Source organism: Pleurodeles waltl, chromosome 5, assembly GCF_031143425.1.
Source record: "Pleurodeles waltl isolate 20211129_DDA chromosome 5, aPleWal1.hap1.20221129, whole genome shotgun sequence".
Lineage (NCBI taxonomy): Eukaryota > Metazoa > Chordata > Amphibia > Caudata > Salamandridae > Pleurodeles > Pleurodeles waltl.
In genome coordinates, this window is record NC_090444.1 from 1153904399 (window position 1) to 1153922887 (window position 18489).

An 18489-nucleotide genomic window follows, 5' to 3' on the forward strand; every position below is an offset into this window, starting at 1 on the left:
CCAGGTTCTGTTACCCAGAATCCTTTGCAAACCTCAAAATTTGGCTAAAAAAACAAAGGTTCCTAACATTTCTGTGGCAGAAAGTTCTGGAATCTGAGAGGAGCCACAAATTTCCTTCCACCCAGCGTTGCCCCACGTCTCCCGATAAAAATGATACCTCACTTGTGTGGGTAGGCCTAGCGCCCGCGACAGAAAACGCCCCAAAGCGCAACGTGGACACATCCAAATTTGTGAAGGAAAACAGAGGTGTTTTTTGCAAAGTGCCTACCTGTAGATTTTGGCCTGTAGCTCAGCCGCCACCTAGGGAAACCTACCAAACCTGTGCATTTCTGAAAACTAGAGACCTAGGGGAATCCAAGATGGGGTGACTTGTGTGGCTCGGACCAGGTTCTGTTACCCAGAATCCTTTGCAAACCTCAAAATCTGGCTAAAAAAACACATGTTCCTCACATTTCTGTGGCAGAAAGTTCTGGAATCCGAGAGGAGCCACAAATTTCCTTCCAGCCAGCGTTCCTCGACGTCTCCCGATAAAAATGATACATCACTTGTGTGGGTAGGCCTAGCGCCCGCGACAGGAAACGCCCCAAAGCGCAACGTGGACACATCCAAATTTGTGAAGGAAAACAGAGGTGTTTTTTGCAAAGTGCCTACCTGTAGATTTTGGCCTGTAGCTCAGCCGCCACCTGGGGAAACCTACCAAACCTGTGTATTTCTGAAAACTAGAGACCCAGGGGAATCCAAGATGGGGTGACTTGTGTGGCTCGGACCAGGTTCTGTTACCCAGAATCCTTTGCAAACCTCAAAATCTGGCAAAAAAAACACATGTTCCTCACATTTCTGTGGCAGAAAGTTCTGGAATCTGAGAGGAGCCACGAATTTCCTTCAACCCAGCGTTCCCCCACGTCTCCCGATAAAAGTGATACCTCACTTGTGTGCGTAGGCCTAGCGCCCGTGACAGGAAACGCCCCAAAGCGCAAAGTGGACACAGCCAAATTTTTGAAGGAAAACAGAGGTGTTTTTTGCAAAGTGCCTACCTGTAGATTTTGGCCTGTAGCTCAGCCGCCACCTAGGGAAACCTACCAAACCTGTGCATTTCTGAAAACTAGAGACCTAGGGGAATCCAAGATGGGGTGACTTGTGTGGCTCGGACCAGGTTCTTTTACCCAGAATCCTTTGCAAACCTCAAAATTTGGCTAAAAAAACAAAGGTTCCTAACATTTCTGTGGCAGAAAGTTCTGGAATCTGAGAGGAGCCACAAATTTCCTTCCACCCAGCGTTGCCCCACGTCTCCCGATAAAAATGATACCTCACTTGTGTGGGTAGGCCTAGCGCCCGCGACAGGAAACGCCCCAAAGCACAACGTGGACACATCCAAATTTGTGAAGGAAAAAAGAGATGTTTTTTGCAAAGTGCCTACCTGTAGATTTTGGCCTGTAGCTCAGCCGCCACCTAGGGAAACCTACCAAACCTGTGCATTTCTGAAAACTAGAGACCTAGGGGAATCGAAGATGGGGTGACTTGTGTGGATCGGACCAGGTTCTGTTACCCAGAATCCTTTGCAAATCTCAAAATTTGGCTAAAAAAAACACATGTTCCTCAAATTTCTGTGGCAGAAAGTTCTGGAATCTGAGAGGAGCCACAAATTTCCTTCCACCCAGCGTTCCCCCACGTCTCCCGATAAAAATGATACCTCACTTGTGTGAGTAGGCCTAGCGTCCGCGACAGAAAACGCCCCAAAGCGCAAAGTGGACACATCCAAATTTGTGAAGGAAAACAGAGGTGTTTTTTGCAAAGTGCCTACCTTGTAGATTTTGGCCTGTAGCTCAGCCACCACCTAGGGAAACCTACCAAACCTGTGCATTTCTGAAAACTAGAGACCTAGGGGAATCCAAGATGGGGTGACTTGTGTGGATCGGAACAGGTTCTGTTACCCAGAATCCTTTGCAAACCTCAAAATCTGGCAAAAAAACACATGTTCCTCACATACCTGTGGCAGAAAGTTCTGGAATCTGAGAGGAGCCACAAATTTCCTTCCAGCCAGCGTTCCCCCACGTCTCACGATAAAAATGATACCTCACTTGTGTGGGTAGGCCTAGCACCCGCGACAGGAAACGCCCCAAAGCGCAACGTGGACACATCCAAATTTGAGAAGGAAAACAGAGGTGTTTTTTGCAAAGTGCCTACCTGTAGATTTTGTCCTGTAGCTCAGCCGCCACCTAGGGAAACCTACCAAACCTGTGCATTTCTGAAAACTAGAGACATAGGGGAATCCAAGATGGGGTGACTTGTGTGGCTCGGACCAGGTTCTGTTACCCAGAATCCTTTGCAAACCTCAAAATCTGGCTAAAAAAACACATGTTCCTCACATTTCTGTGGCAGAAAGTTCTGGAATCTGAGAGGAGCCACGAATTTCCTTCCACCCAGCGTTCCCCCATGTCTCCCGATAAAAATGATACCTCACTTGTGTGCGTAGGCCTAGCACCCGTGACAGGAAACGCCCCAAAGCGCAACGTGGACACAGCCAAATTTTTGAAGGAAAACAGAGGTGTTTTTTGCAAAGTGCCTACCTGTAGATTTTGGCCTGTAGCTCAGCCGCCACCTAGGGAAACCTACCAAACCTGTGCATTTCTGAAAACTAGAGACCTAGGGGAATCCAAGATGGGGTGACTTGTGTGGCTCGGACCAGGTTCTGTTACCCAGAATCCTTTGCAAACCTCAAAATTTGGCTAAAAAAACAAAGGTTCCTAACATTTCTGTGGCAGAAAGTTCTGGAATCTGAGAGGAGCCACAAATTTCCTTCCACCCAGCGTTGCCCCACGTCTCCCGATAAAAATGATACCTCACTTGTGTGGGTAGGCCTAGCGCCCGCGACAGAAAACGCCCCAAAGCGCAACGTGGACACATCCAAATTTGTGAAGGAAAACAGAGGTGTTTTTTGCAAAGTGCTTACCTGTAGATTTTGGCCTGTAGCTCAGCCGCCACCTAGGGAAACCTACCAAACCTGTGCATTTCTGAAAACTAGAGACCTAGGGGAATCCAAGATGGGGTGACTTGTGTGGCTCGGACTAGGTTCTGTTACCCAGAATCCTTTGCAAACCTCAAAATCTGGCTAAAAAAACACATGTTCCTCACATTTCTGTGGCAGAAAGTTCTGGAATCTGAGAGGAGCCACAAATTTCCTTCCAGCCAGCGTTCCCCGACGTCTCCCGATAAAAATGATACCTCACTTGTGTGGGTAGGCCTAGCGCCCGCGACAGGAAACGCCCCAAAGCGCAACGTGGACACATCCAAATTTGTGAAGGAAAACAGAGGTGTTTTTTGCAAAGTGCCTACCTGTAGATTTCGGCCTGTAGCTCAGCCGCCACCTGGGGAAACCTACCAAACCTGTGTATTTCTGAAAACTAGAGACCTAGGGGAATCCAACATGGGGTGACTTGTGTGGCTCGGACCAGGTTCTGTTACCCAGAATCCTTTGCAAACCTCAAAATCTGGCTAAAAAAACACATGTTCCTTACATTTCTGTGGCAGAAAGTTCTGGAATCTGAGAGGAGCCACGAATTTCCTTCAACCCAGCGTTCCCCCACGTCTCCCGATAAAAGTGATACCTCACTTGTGTGCGTAGGCCTAGCGCCCGTGACAGGAAACGCCCCAAAGCGCAACATGGACACAGACAAATTTTTGAAGGAAAACAGAGGTGTTTTTTGCAAAGTGCCTACCTGTAGATTTTGGCCTGTAGCTCAGCCGCCACCTAGGGAAACCTACCAAACCTGTGCATTTCTGAAAACTAGAGACCTAGGGGAATCCAAGATGGGGTGACTTGTGTGGCTCGGACCAGGTTCTGTTACCCAGAATCCTTTGCAAACCTCAAAATTTGGCTAAAAAAACAAAGGTTCCTAACATTTCTGTGGCAGAAAGTTCTGGAATCTGAGAGGAGCCACAAATTTCCTTCCACCCAGCATTGCCCCACGTCTCCCGATAAAAATGATACCTCACTTGTGTGGGTAGGCCTAGCGCCCGCGACAGGAAACGCCCCAAAGCACGACGTGGACACATCCAAATTTGTGAAGGAAAACAGAGATGTTTTTTGCAAAGTGCCTACCTGTAGATTTTGGCCTGTAGCTCAGCCGCCACCTAGGGAAACCTACCAAACCTGTGCATTTCTGAAAACTAGAGACCTAGGGGAATCCAAGATGGGGTGACTTGTGTGGCTCGGACCAGGTTCTGTTACCCAGAATCCTTTGCAAATCTCAAAATTTGGCTAAAAAAAACTCATGTTCCTCAAATTTCTGTGGCAGAAAGTTCTGGAATCTGAGAGGAGCCACAAATTTCCTTCCACCCAGCGTTCCCCCACGTCTCCCGATAAAAATGATACCTCACTTGTGTGAGTAGGCCTAGCGTCCGCGACAGAAAACGCCCCAAAGCGCAACGTGGACACATCCAAATTTGTGAAGGAAAACAGAGGTGTTTTTTGCAAAGTGCCTACCTGTAGATTTTGGCCTGTAGCTCAGCCACCACCTAGGGAAACCTACCAAACCTGTGCTTTTCTGAAAACTAGAGACCTAGGGGAATCCAAGATGGGGTGACTTGTGTGGATCGGAATAGGTTCTGTTACCCAGAATCCTTTGCAAACCTCAAAACCTGGCTAAAAAAACACATGTTCCTCACATTTCTGTGGCAGAAAGTTCTGGAATCTGAGAGGAGCCACAAATTTCCTTCCAGCCAGCGTTCCCCCACGTCTCCCGATAAAAATGATACCTCACTTGTGTGGGTAGGCCTAGCGCCCGCGACAGGAAACGCCCCAAAGCGCAACGTGGACACATCCAAATTTGAGAAGGAAAACAGAGGTGTTTTTTGCAAAGTGCCTACCTGTAGATTTTGGCCTGTAGCTCAGCCGCCACCTGGGGAAACCTACCAAACCTGTGCATTTCTGAAAACTAGAGACATAGGGGAATCCAAGATGGGGTGACTTGTGTGGCTCGGACCAGGTTCTGTTACCCAGAATCCTTTGCAAACCTCAAAATCTGGCTAAAAAAACACATGTTCCTCACATTTCTGTGGCAGAAAGTTCTGGAATCTGAGAGGAGCCACGAGTTTCCTTCCACCCAGCGTTCCCCCATGTCTCCCGATAAAAATGATACCTCACTTGTGTGCGTAGGCCTAGCACCCGTGACAGGAAACGCCCCAAAGCGCAACGTGGACACAGCCAAATTTTTGAAGGAAAACAGAGGTGTTTTTTGCAAAGTGCCTACCTGTAGATTTTGGCCTGTAGCTCAGCCGCCACCTAGGGAAACCTACCAAACCTGTGCATTTCTGAAAACTAGAGACCTAGGGGAATCCAAGATGGGGTGACTTGTGTGGCTAAGACCAGGTTCTGTTACCCAGAATCCTTTGCAAACCTCAAAATTTGGCTAAAAAAACACATGTTCCTAACATTTCTGTGGCAGAAAGTTCTGGAATCTGAGAGGAGCCACAAATTTCCTTCCACCCAGCGTTCCCCCACGTCTCCCGATAAAAATGATACCTCACTTGCGTGGGTAGGCCTAGCGCCCGCTCCAGGAAACGCCCCAAAGCGCAACGTGGACACATCCAAATTTGTGAAGGAAAACAGAGGTGTTTTTGCAAAGTGCCTACCTGTAGATTTTGGCTTGTAGCTCAGCCGCCACCTAGGGAAACCTACCAAACCTGTGCATTTCTGAAAACTAGAGACCTAGGGGAATCCAAGATGGGGTGACTTGTGTGGCTCGGACCAGGTTCTGTTACCCAGAATCCTTTACAAACCTCAAAATTTGGCTAAATAAACACATGTTCCTCACATTTCTGTGGCAGAAAATTCTGGAATCTGAGGGGAGCCACGAATTTCCTTCCACCCAGCATTCCCCCACGTCTCCCGATAAAAATGATACCTCACTTGTGTGCGTAGGCCTAGCGCCCGTGACAGGAAATGCCCCAAAGCGCAACGTGGACACAGCCAAATTTTTGAAGGAAAACAGAGGTGTTTTTTGCAAAGTGCCTACCTGTAGATTTTGGCCTATAGCTCAGCCGCCACCTAGGGAAACCTACCAAATCTGTGCATTTCTGAAAACTAGAGACCTAGGGGAATCCAAGATTGGGTGACTTGTGTGGCTCGGACCAGGTTCTGTTACCCAGAATCCTTTGCAAACCTCAAAATTTGGCTAAAAAAACACATGTTCCTAACATTTCTGTGGCAGAAAGTTCTGGAATCTGAGAGGAGCCACAAATTTACTTCCACCCAGCGTTCCCCCACGTCTCCCGATAAAAATGATACCTCACTTGTGTGGGTAGGCCTAGCGCCCGCGACAGGAAACGCCCCAAAGCGCAACGTGGACACATCCAAATTTGTGAAGGAAAACAGAGGTGTTTTTTGCAAAGTGCCTACCTGTAGATTTTTGCCTGTAGCTCAGCCGCCACCTAGGGAAACCTACCAAACCTGTGCATTTCTGAAAACTAGAGACCTAGGGGAATCCAAGATGGGGTGACTTGTGTGGCTCGGACCAGGTTCTGTTACGCAGAATCCTTTGCAAATCTCAAAATTTGGCTACAAAAACACATGTTCCTCACATTTCTGTGGCAGAAAGTTCTGGAATCTGAGAGGAGCCACAAATTTCCTTCCACCCAGCGTTCCCCCACGTCTCCCGATAAAAATGATACCTCACTTGTGTGGGTAGGCCTAGCGCCCGGGACAGGAAACGCCCCAAAGCGCAACGTGGACACATCCAAATTTGTGAAGGAAAACAGAGGTGTTTTTTGCAAAGTGCCTACCTGTAGATTTTGGCCTGTAGCTCAGCCGCCACCTAGGGAAACCTACCAAACCTGTGCATTTCTGAAAACTAGAGACCTAGGGGAATCCAAGATGGGGTGACTTGTGTGGCTCGGACCAGGTTCTGTTACCGAGAATCCTTTGCAAATCTCAAAATTTGGCTAAAAAAACACATGTTCCTCACATTTCTGTGGCAGAAAGTTCTGGAATCTGAGAGGAGCCACAAATTTCCTTCCACCCAGCGTTCCCCCACGTCTCCCAATAAAAATGATACCTCACTTGTGTGGGTAGGCCTAGCGCCCGCGACAGGAAACGCCCCAAAGCGCAACGTGGACACATCCAAATTTGTGAAGGAAAACAGAGGTGTTTTTTGCAAAGTGCCTACCTGTAGATTTTGGCTTGTAGCTCAGCCGCCACCTAGGAAAACCTACCAAACCTGTGCATTTCTGAAAACTAGAGACCTAGGGGAATCCAAGATGGGGTGACTTGTGTGGCTCGGACCAGGTTCTGTTACCCAGAATCCTTTGCAAACCTCAAAATTTGTCTAAAAAAACACATGTTCCTCACATTTCTGTGGCAGAAAGTTCTGGAATCTGAGAGGAGCCACGAATTTCCTTCCACCCAGCGTTCCCCCACGTCTCCCGATAAAAATGATACCTCACTTGTGTGCTTAGGCCTAGCGCCCGTGACAGAAAATGCCCCAAAGCGCAACGTGGACACAGCCAAATTTTTGAAGGAAAACAGAGGTGTTTTTTGCAAAGTGCCTACCTGTAGATTTTGGCCTGTAGCTCAGCCGCCACCTAGGGAAACCTACCAAACCTGTGCATTTCTGAAAACTAGAGACCTAGGGGAATCCAAGATGGGGTGACTTGTGTGGCTCGGACCAGGTTCTGTTACCCAGAATCCTTAGCAAACCTCAAAATTTGGCTGAAAAAACACATGTTGCTAACATTTCTGTGGCAGAAAGTTCTGGAATCTGAGAGGAGCCACAAATTTCCTTCCACCCAGCGTTCCCCCACGTCTCCTGATAAAAAATGATATCTCACTTGTGTGGGTAGGCCTAGCGCCCGCGACAGGAAACACCCCAAAGCGCAACGTGGGCACATCCAAATTTGTGAAGGAAAACAGAGGTGTTTTTTGCAAAGTGCCTACCTGTAGATTTTGGCCTGTAGCTCAGCCGCCACCCAGGGAAACCTACCAAACCTGTGCATTTCTGAAAACTAGAGACCTAGGGGAATCCAAGATGGGGTGACTTGTGTGGCTCGGACCAGGTTCTGTTACCCAGAATCCTTTGCAAATCTCAAAATTTGGCTAAAAAAACACATGTTCCTCACATTTCTGTGGCAGAAAGTTCTGGAATCTGAGAGGAGCCATAAATTTCCTTCCACCCAGCGTTCCCCCACGTTTCCCGATAAAAATGATACCTCACTTGTGTGGGTAGGCCTAGCGCCCGGGACAAGAAACGCCCCAAAGCGCAACGTGGACACATCCAAATTTGTGAAGGAAAACAGAGGTGTTTTTTGCAAAGTGCCTACCTGTAGATTTTGGCCTGTAGCTCAGCCGCCACCTAGGGAAACCTACCAAACCTGTGCATTTCTGAAAACTAGAGACCTAGAGGAATCCAAGATGGGGTGACTTGTGTGGCTCGGACCAGGTTCTGTTACCCAGAATCCTTTGCAAATCTCAAAATTTGGCTAAAAAAACACATGTTCCTCACATTTCTGTGGCAGAAAGTTCTGGAATCTGAGAGGAGCCACGAATTTCCTTCCACCCAGCGTTCCCCCACGTCTCCCGATAAAAATGATACCTCACTTGTGTGCGTAGGCCTAGCGCCCGTGACAGAAAATGCCCCAAAGCGCAACGTGGACACAGCCAAATTTTTGAAGGAAAACAGAGGTGTTTTTTGCAAAGTACCTACCTGTAGATTTTGGCCTGTAGCTCAGCCGCCACCTAGGGAAACCTACCAAACCTGTGCATTTCTGAAAACTAGAGACCTAGGGGAATCCAAGATGGGGTGACTTGTGTGGCTCGGACCAGGTTCTGTTACCCAGAATCCTTAGCAAACCTCAAAATTTGGCTAAAAAAACACATGTTCCTAACATTTCTGTGGCAGAAAGTTCTGGAATCTGAGAGGAGCCACAAATTTCCTTCCACCCAGCGTTCCCCCACGTCTCCTGATAAAAAATGATATCTCACTTGTGTGGGTAGGCCTAGCGCCCGCGACAGGAAACACCCCAAAGCGCAACGTGGACACATCCAAATTTGTGAAGGAAAACAGAGGTGTTTTTTGCAAAGTGCCTACCTGTAGATTTTGGCCTGTAGCTCAGCCGCCACCCAGGGAAACCTACCAAACCTGTGCATTTCTGAAAACTAGAGACCTAGGGGAATCCAAGATGGGGTGACTTGTGTGGCTTGGACCAGGTTCTGTTACCGAGAATCCTTTGCAAATCTCAAAATTTGGCTAAAAAAAACACATGTTCCTCACATTTCTGTGGCAGAAAGTTCTGGAATCTGAGAGGAGCCACAAATTTCCTTCCACCCGGCGTTCCCCCACGTCTCCCGATAAAAATGATACCTCACTTGTGTGGGTAGGCCTAGCGCCCGCGACAGGAAATGCCCCAAAGCGCAACGTGGACACATCCAAATTTGTGAAGGAAAACAGAGGTGTTTTTTGCAAAGTGCCTACCTGTAGATTTTGGCCTGTAGCTCAGCCGCCACCTAGGGAAACCTACCAAACCTGTGCATTTCTGAAAACTAGAGACCTAGGGGAATCCAAGATGGGGTGACTTGTGTGGCTTGGACCAGGTTCTGTTACCCAGAATCCTTTGCAAATCTCAAAATTTGGCTAAAAAAAACACATGTTCCTCACATTTCTGTGGCAGAAAGTTCTGGAATCTGAGAGGAGCCACAAATTTCCTTCCACCCAGCGTTCCCCCACGTCTCCCGATAAAAATGATACCTCACTTGTGTGGGTAGGCCTAGCGCCCGGGACAGGAAACGCCCCAAAGCGCAACGTGGACACATCCAAATTTGTGAAGGAAAACAGAGGTGTTTCTTGCAAAGTGCCTACCTGTAGATTTTGGCCGGTAGCTCAGCCGCCACCTAGGGAAACCTACCAAACCTGTGCATTTCTGAAAACTAGAGACCTAGGGGAATCCAAGATGGGGTGACTTGTGTGGCTCGGACCAGGTTCTGTTACCGAGAATCCTTTGCAAATCTCAAAATTTGGCTAAAAAAACACATGTTCCTCACATTTCTGTGGCAGAAAGTTCTGGAATCTGAGAGGAGCCACAAATTTCCTTCCACCCAGCGTTCCCCCACGTCTCCCGATAAAAATGATACCTCACTTGTGTGGGTAGGCCTAGCGCCCGCGACAGGAAACGCCCCAAAGCGCAACGTGGACACATCCAAATTTGTGAAGGAAAACAGAGGTGTTTTTTGCAAAGTGCCTACCTGTAGATTTTGGCTTGTAGCTCAGCCGCCACCTAGGAAAACCTACCAAACCTGTGCATTTCTGAAAACTAGAGACCTAGGGGAATCCAAGATGGGGTGACTTGTGTGGCTCGGACCAGGTTCTGTTACCCAGAATCCTTTGCAAACCTCAAAATCTGGCTAAAAAAACACATGTTCCTCACATTTCTGTGGCAGAAAGTTCTGGAATCTGAGAGGAGCCACGAATTTCCTTCAACCCAGCGTTCCCCCACGTCTCCCGATAAAAGTGATACCTCACTTGTGTGCGTAGGCCTAGCGCCCGTGACAGGAAACGCCCCAAAGCGCAACGTGGACACAGCCAAATTTTTGAAGGAAAACAGAGGTGTTTTTTGCAAAGTGCCTACCTGTAGATTTTGGCCTGTAGCTCAGCCGCCACCTAGGGAAACCTACCAAACCTGTGCATTTCTGAAAACTAGAGACCTAGGGGAATCCAAGATGGGGTGACTTGTGTGGCTCGGACCAGGTTCTGTTACCCAGAATCCTTTGCAAACCTCAAAATTTGGCTAAAAAAACAAAGGTTCCTAACATTTCTGTGGCAGAAAGTTCTGGAATCTGAGAGGAGCCACAAATTTCCTTCCACCCAACGTTGCCCCACGTCTCCCGATAAAAATGATACCTCACTTGTGTGGGTAGGCCTAGCGCCCGCGACAGGAAACGCCCCAAAGCACAACGTGGACACATCCAAATTTGTGAAGGAAAACAGAGATGTTTTTTGCAAAGTGCCTACCTGTAGATTTTGGCCTGTAGCTCAGCCGCCACCTAGGGAAACCTACCAAACCTGTGCATTTCTGAAAACTAGAGACCTAGGGGAATCCAAGATGGGGTGACTTGTGTGGATCGGACCAGGTTCTGTTACCCAGAATCCTTTGCAAATCTCAAAATTTGGCTAAAAAAAACACATGTTCCTCAAATTTCTGTGGCAGAAAGTTCTGGAATCTGAGAGGAGCCACAAATTTCCTTCCACCCAGCGTTCCCCCACGTCTCCCGATAAAAATGATACCTCACTTGTGTGAGTAGGCCTAGCGTCCGCGACAGAAAACGCCCCAAAGCGCAACGTGGACACATCCAAATTTATGAAGGAAAACAGAGGTGTTTTTTGCAAAGTGCCTACCTGTAGATTTTGGCCTGTAGCTCAGCCACCACCTAGGGAAACCTACCAAACCTGTGCATTTCTGAAAACTAGAGACCTAGGGGAATCCAAGATGGGGTGACTTGTGTGGATTGGAACAGGTTCTGTTACCCAGAATCCTTTGCAAACCTCAAAATCTGGCTAAAAAAACACATGTTCCTCACATTTCTGTGGCAGAAAGTTCTGGAATCTGAGAGGAGCCACAAATTTCCTTCCAGCCAGCGTTCCCCCACGTCTCCCGATAAAAATGATACCTCACTTGTGTGGGTAGGCCTAGCGCCCGCGACAGGAAACGCCCCAAAGCGCAACGTGGACACATCCAAATTTGAGAAGGAAAACAGAGGTGTTTTTTGCAAAGTGCCTACCTGTAGATTTTGTCCTGTAGCTCAGCCGCCACCGAGGGAAACCTACCAAACCTGTGCATTTCTGAAAACTAGAGACATAGGGGAATCCAAGATGGGGTGACTTGTGTGGCTCGGACCAGGTTCTGTTACCCAGAATCCTTTGCAAACCTCAAAATCTGGCTAAAAAAACACATGTTCCTCACATTTCTGTGGCAGAAAGTTCTGGAATCTGAGAGGAGCCACGAATTTCCTTCCACCCAGCATTCCCCCATGTCTCCCGATAAAAATGATACCTCACTTGTGTGCGTAGGCCTAGCACCCGTGACAGGAAACGCCCCAAAGCGCAACGTGGACACAGCCAAATTTTTGAAGGAAAACAGAGGTGTTTTTTGCAAAGTGCCTACCTGTAGATTTTGGCCTGTAGCTCAGCCGCCACCTAGGGAAACCTACCAAACCTGTGCATTTCTGAAAACTAGAGACCTAGGGGAATCCAAGATGGGGTGACTTGTGTGGCTCGGACCAGGTTCTGTTACCCAGAATCCTTTGCAAACCTCAAAATTTGGCTAAAAAAACAAAGGTTCCTAACATTTCTGTGGCAGAAAGTTCTGGAATCTGAGAGGAGCCACAAATTTCCTTCCACCCAGCGTTGCCCCACGTCTCCCGATAAAAATGATACCTCACTTGTGTGGGTAGGCCTAGCGCCCGCGACAGAAAACGCCCCAAAGCGCAACGTGGACACATCCAAATTTGTGAAGGAAAACAGAGGTGTTTTTTGCAAAGTGCCTACCTGTAGATTTTGGCCTGTAGCTCAGCCGCCACCTAGGGAAACCTACCAAACCTGTGCATTTTTGAAAACTAGAGACCTAGGGGAATCCAAGATGGGGTGACTTGTGTGGCTCGGACTAGGTTCTGTTACCCAGAATCCTTTGCAAACCTCAAAATCTGGCTAAAAAAACACATGTTCCTCACATTTCTGTGGCAGAAAGTTCTGGAATCTGAGAGGAGCCACAAAGTTCCTTCCAGCCAGCGTTCCCCGACGTCTCCCGATAAAAATGATACCTCACTTGTGTGGGTAGGCCTAGCGCCCGCGACAGGAAACGCCCCAAAGCGCAACGTGGACACATCCAAATTTGTGAAGGAAAACAGAGGTGTTTTTTGCAAAGTGCCTACCTGTAGATTTTGGCCTGTAGCTCAGCCGCCACCTGGGGAAACCTACCAAACCTGTGTATTTCTGAAAACTAGAGACCTAGGGGAATCCAAGATGGGGTGACTTGTGTGGCTCGGACCAGGTTCTGTTACCCAGAATCCTTTGCAAACCTCAAAATCTGGCTAAAAAAACACATGTTCCTCACATTTCTGTGGCAGAAAGTTCTGGAATCTGAGAGGAGCCACGAATTTCCTTCAACCCAGCGTTCCCCCACGTCTCCCGATAAAAGTGATACCTCACTTGTGTGCGTAGGCCTAGCGCCCGTGACAGGAAACGCCCCAAAGCGCTACGTGGACACAGCCAAATTTTTGAAGGAAAACAGAGGTGTTTTTTGCAAAGTGCCTACCTGTAGATTTTGGCCTGTAGCTCAGCCGCCACCTAGGGAAACCTACCAAACCTGTGCATTTCTGAAAACTAGAGACCTAGGGGAATCCAAGATGGGGTGACTTGTGTGGCTCGGACCAGGTTCTGTTACCCAGAATCCTTTGCAAATCTCAAAATTTGGCTAAAAAAACACATGTTCCTCACATTTCTGTGGCAGAAAGTTCTGGAATCTGAGAGGAGCCACAAATTTCCTTCCACCCAGCGTTCCCCCACGTCTCCCGATAAAAATGATACCTCACTTGTGTGGGTAGGCCTAGCGCCCGGGACAGGAAACGCCCCAAAGCGCAACGTGGACACATCCAAATTTGTGAAGGAAAACAGAGGTGTTTTTTGCAAAGTGCCTACCTGTAGATTTTGGCCTGTAGCTCAGCCGCCACCTAGGGAAACCTACCAAACCTGTGCATTTCTGAAAACTAGAGACCTAGGGGAATCCAAGATGGGGTGACTTGTGTGGCTCGGACCAGGTTCTGTTACCGAGAATCCTTTGCAAATCTCAAAATTTGGCTAAAAAAACACATGTTCCTCACATTTCTGTGGCAGAAAGTTCTGGAATCTGAGAGGAGCCACAAATTTCCTTCCACCCAGCGTTCCCCCACGTCTCCCAATAAAAATGATACCTCACTTGTGTGGGTAGGCCTAGCGCCCGCGACAGGAAACGCCCCAAAGCGCAACGTGGACACATCCAAATTTGTGAAGGAAAACAGAGGTGTTTTTTGCAAAGTGCCTACCTGTAGATTTTGGCTTGTAGCTCAGCCGCCACCTAGGAAAACCTACCAAACCTGTGCATTTCTGAAAACTAGAGACCTAGGGGAATCCAAGATGGGGTGACTTGTGTGGCTCGGACCAGGTTCTGTTACCCAGAATCCTTTGCAAACCTCAAAATTTGTCTAAAAAAACACATGTTCCTCACATTTCTGTGGCAGAAAGTTCTGGAATCTGAGAGGAGCCACGAATTTCCTTCCACCCAGCGTTCCCCCACGTCTCCCGATAAAAATGATACCTCACTTGTGTGGGTAGGCCTAGCGCCCGCGACAGAAAACGCCCCAAAGCGCAACGTGGACACATCCAAATTTGTGAAGGAAAACAGAGGTGTTTTTTGCAAAGTGCCTACCTGTAGATTTTGGCTTGTAGCTCAGCCGCCACCTAGGAAAACCTACCAAACCTGTGCATTTCTGAAAACTAGAGACCTAGGGGAATCCAAGATGGGGTGACTTGTGTGGCTCGGACCAGGTTCTGTTACCCAGAATCCTTTGCAAACCTCAAAATTTGTCTAAAAAAACACATGTTCCTCACATTTCTGTGGCAGAAAGTTCTGGAATCTGAGAGGAGCCACGAATTTCCTTCCACCCAGCGTTCCCCCACGTCTCCCGATAAAAATGATACCTCACTTGTGTGCGTAGGCCTAGCGCCCGTGACAGAAAATGCCCCAAAGCGCAACGTGGACACAGCCAAATTTTTGAAGGAAAACAGAGTTGTTTTTTGCAAAGTGCCTACCTGTAGATTTTGGCCTGTAGCTCAGCCGCCACCTAGGGAAACCTACCCAACCTGTGCATTTCTGAAAACTAGAGACCTAGGGGAATCCAAGATGGGGTGACTTGTGTGGCTCGGACCAGGTTCTGTTACCCAGAATCCTTAGCAAACCTCAAAATTTGGCTAAAAAAACACATGTTCCTAACATTTCTGTGGCAGAAAGTTCTGGAATCTGAGAGGAGCCACAAATTTCCTTCCACCCAGCGTTCCCCCACGTCTCCTGATAAAAAATGATATCTCACTTGTGTGGGTAGGCCTAGCGCCCGCGACAGGAAACACCCCAAAGCGCAACGTGGGCACATCCAAATTTGTGAAGGAAAACAGAGGTGTTTTTTGCAAAGTGCCTACCTGTAGATTTTGGCCTGTAGCTCAGCCGCCACCCAGGGAAACCTACCAAACCTGTGCATTTCTGAAAACTAGAGACCTAGGGGAATCCAAGATGGGGTGACTTGTGTGGCTCGGACCAGGTTCTGTTACCCAGAATCCTTTGCAAATCTCAAAATTTGGCTAAAAAAACACATGTTCCTCACATTTCTGTGGCAGAAAGTTCTGGAATCTGAGAGGAGCCACGAATTTCCTTCCACCCAGCGTTCCCCCACGTCTCCCGATAAAAATGATACCTCACTTGTGTGCGTAGGCCTAGCGCCCGTGACAGAAAATGCCCCAAAGCGCAACGTGGACACAGCCAAATTTTTGAAGGAAAACAGAGGTGTTTTTTGCAAAGTACCTACCTGTAGATTTTGGCCTGTAGCTCAGCCGCCACCTAGGGAAACCTACCAAACCTGTGCATTTCTGAAAACTAGAGACCTAGGGGAATCCAAGATGGGGTGACTTGTGTGGCTCGGACCAGGTTCTGTTACCCAGAATCCTTAGCAAACCTCAAAATTAGGCTAAAAAAACACATGTTCCTAACATTTCTGTGGCAGAAAGTTCTGGAATCTGAGAGGAGCCACAAATTTCCTTCCACCCAGCGTTCCCCCACGTCTCCTGATAAAAAATGATATCTCACTTGTGTGGGTAGGCCTAGCGCCCGCGACAGGAAACACCCCAAAGCGCAACGTGGACACATCCAAATTTGTGAAGGAAAACAGAGGTGTTTTTTGCAAAGTGCCTACCTGTAGATTTTGGCCTGTAGCTCAGCCGCCACCCAGGGAAACCTACCAAACCTGTGCATTTCTGAAAACTAGAGACCTAGGGGAATCCAAGATGGGGTGACTTGTGTGGCTCGGACCAGGTTCTGTTACCGAGAATCCTTTGCAAATCTCAAAATTTGGCTAAGAAAACACATGTTCCTCACATTTCTGTGGCAGAAAGTTCTGGAATCTGAGAGGAGCCACAAATTTCCTTCCACCCGGCGTTCCCCCACGTCTCCCGATAAAAATGATACCTCACTTGTGTGGGTAGGCCTAGCGCCCGCGACAGGAAACGCCCCAAAGCGCAACGTGGACACATCCAAATTTGTGAAGGAAAACAGAGGTGTTTTTTGCAAAGTGCCTACCTGTAGATTTTGGCCTGTAGCTCAGCCGCCACCTAGGGAAACCTACCAAACCTGTGCATTTCTGAAAACTAGAGACCTAGGGGAATCCAAGATGGGGTGACTTGTGTGGCTCGGACCAGGTTCTGTTACCGAGAATCCTTTGCAAATCTCAAAATTTGGCTAAAAAAACACATGTTCCTCACATTTCTGTGGCAGAAAGTTCTGGAATCTGAGAGGAGCCACAAATTTCCTTCCACCCAGCGTTCCCCCACGTCTCCCGATAAAAATGATACCTCACTTGTGTGGGTAGGCCTAGCGCCCGCGACAGGAAACGCCCCAAAGCGCAACGTGGACACATCCAAATTTGTGAAGGAAAACAGAGGTGTTTTTTGCAAAGTGCCTACCTGTAGATTTTGGCTTGTAGCTCAGCCGCCACCTAGGAAAACCTACCAAACCTGTGCATTTCTGAAAACTAGAGACCTAGGGGAATCCAAGATGGGGTGACTTGTGTGGCTCGGACCAGGTTCTGTTACCCAGAATCCTTTGCAAACCTCAAAATTTGTCTAAAAAAACACATGTTCCTCACATTTCTGTGGCAGAAAGTTCTGGAATCTGAGAGGAGCCACGAATTTCCTTCCACCCAGCGTTCCCCCACGTCTCCCGATAAAAATGATACCTCACTTGTGTGCTTAGGCCTAGCGCCCGTGACAGAAAATGCCCCAAAGCGCAACGTGGACACAGCCAAACTTTTGAAGGAAAACAGAGGTGTTTTTTGCAAAGTGCCTACCTGTAGATTTTGGCCTGTAGCTCAGCCGCCACCTAGGGAAACCTACCAAACCTGTGCATTTCTGAAAACTAGAGACCTAGGGGAATCCAAGATGGGGTGACTTGTGTGGCTCGGACCAGGTTCTGTTACCCAGAATCCTTAGCAAACCTCAAAATTTGGCTAAAAAAACACATGTTCCTAACATTTCTGTGGCAGAAAGTTCTGGAATCTGAGAGGAGCCACAAATTTCCTTCCACCCAGCGTTCCCCCACGTCTCCTGATAAAAAATGATATCTCACTTGTGTGGGTAGGCATAGCGCCCGCGACAGGAAACACCCCAAAGCGCAACGTGGACACATCCAAATTTGTGAAGGAAAACAGAGGTGTTTTTTGCAAAGTGCCTACCTGTAGATTTTGGCCTGTAGCTCAGCCGCCACCCAGGGAAACCTACCAAACCTGTGCATTTCTGAAAACTAGAGACCTAGGGGAATCCAAGATGGGGTGACTTGTGTGGCTCGGACCAGGTTCTGTTACCGAGAATCCTTTGCAAATCTCAAAATTTGGCTAAAAAAACACATGTTCCTCACATTTCTGTGGCAGAAAGTTCTGGAATCTGAGAGGAGCCATAAATTTCCTTCCACCCAGCGTTCCCCCACGTTTCCCGATAAAAATGATACCTCACTTGTGTGGGTAGGCCTAGCGCCCGGGACAAGAAACGCCCCAAAGCGCAACGTGGACACATCCAAATTTGTGAAGGAAAACAGAGGTGTTTTTTGCAAAGTGCCTACCTGTAGATTTTGGCTTGTAGCTCAGCCGCCACCTAGGAAAACCTACCAAACCTGTGCATTTCTGAAAACTAGAGACCTAGGGGAATCCAAGATGGGGTGACTTGTGTGGCTCGGACCAGGTTCTGTTACCCAGAATCCTTTGCAAACCTCAAAATTTGTCTAAAAAAACACATGTTCCTCACATTTCTGTGGCAGAAAGTTCTGGAATCTGAGAGGAGCCACGAATTTCCTTCCACCCAGCGTTCCCCCACGTCTCCCGATAAAAATGATACCTCACTTGTGTGCTTAGGCCTAGCGCCCGTGACAGAAAATGCCCCAAAGCGCAACGTGGACACAGCCAAACTTTTGAAGGAAAACAGAGGTGTTTTTTGCAAAGTGCCTACCTGTAGATTTTGGCCTGTAGCTCAGCCGCCACCTAGGGAAACCTACCAAACCTGTGCATTTCTGAAAACTAGAGACCTAGGGGAATCCAAGATGGGGTGACTTGTGTGGCTCGGACCAGGTTCTGTTACCCAGAATCCTTAGCAAACCTCAAAATTTGGCTAAAAAAACACATGTTCCTAACATTTCTGTGGCAGAAAGTTCTGGAATCTG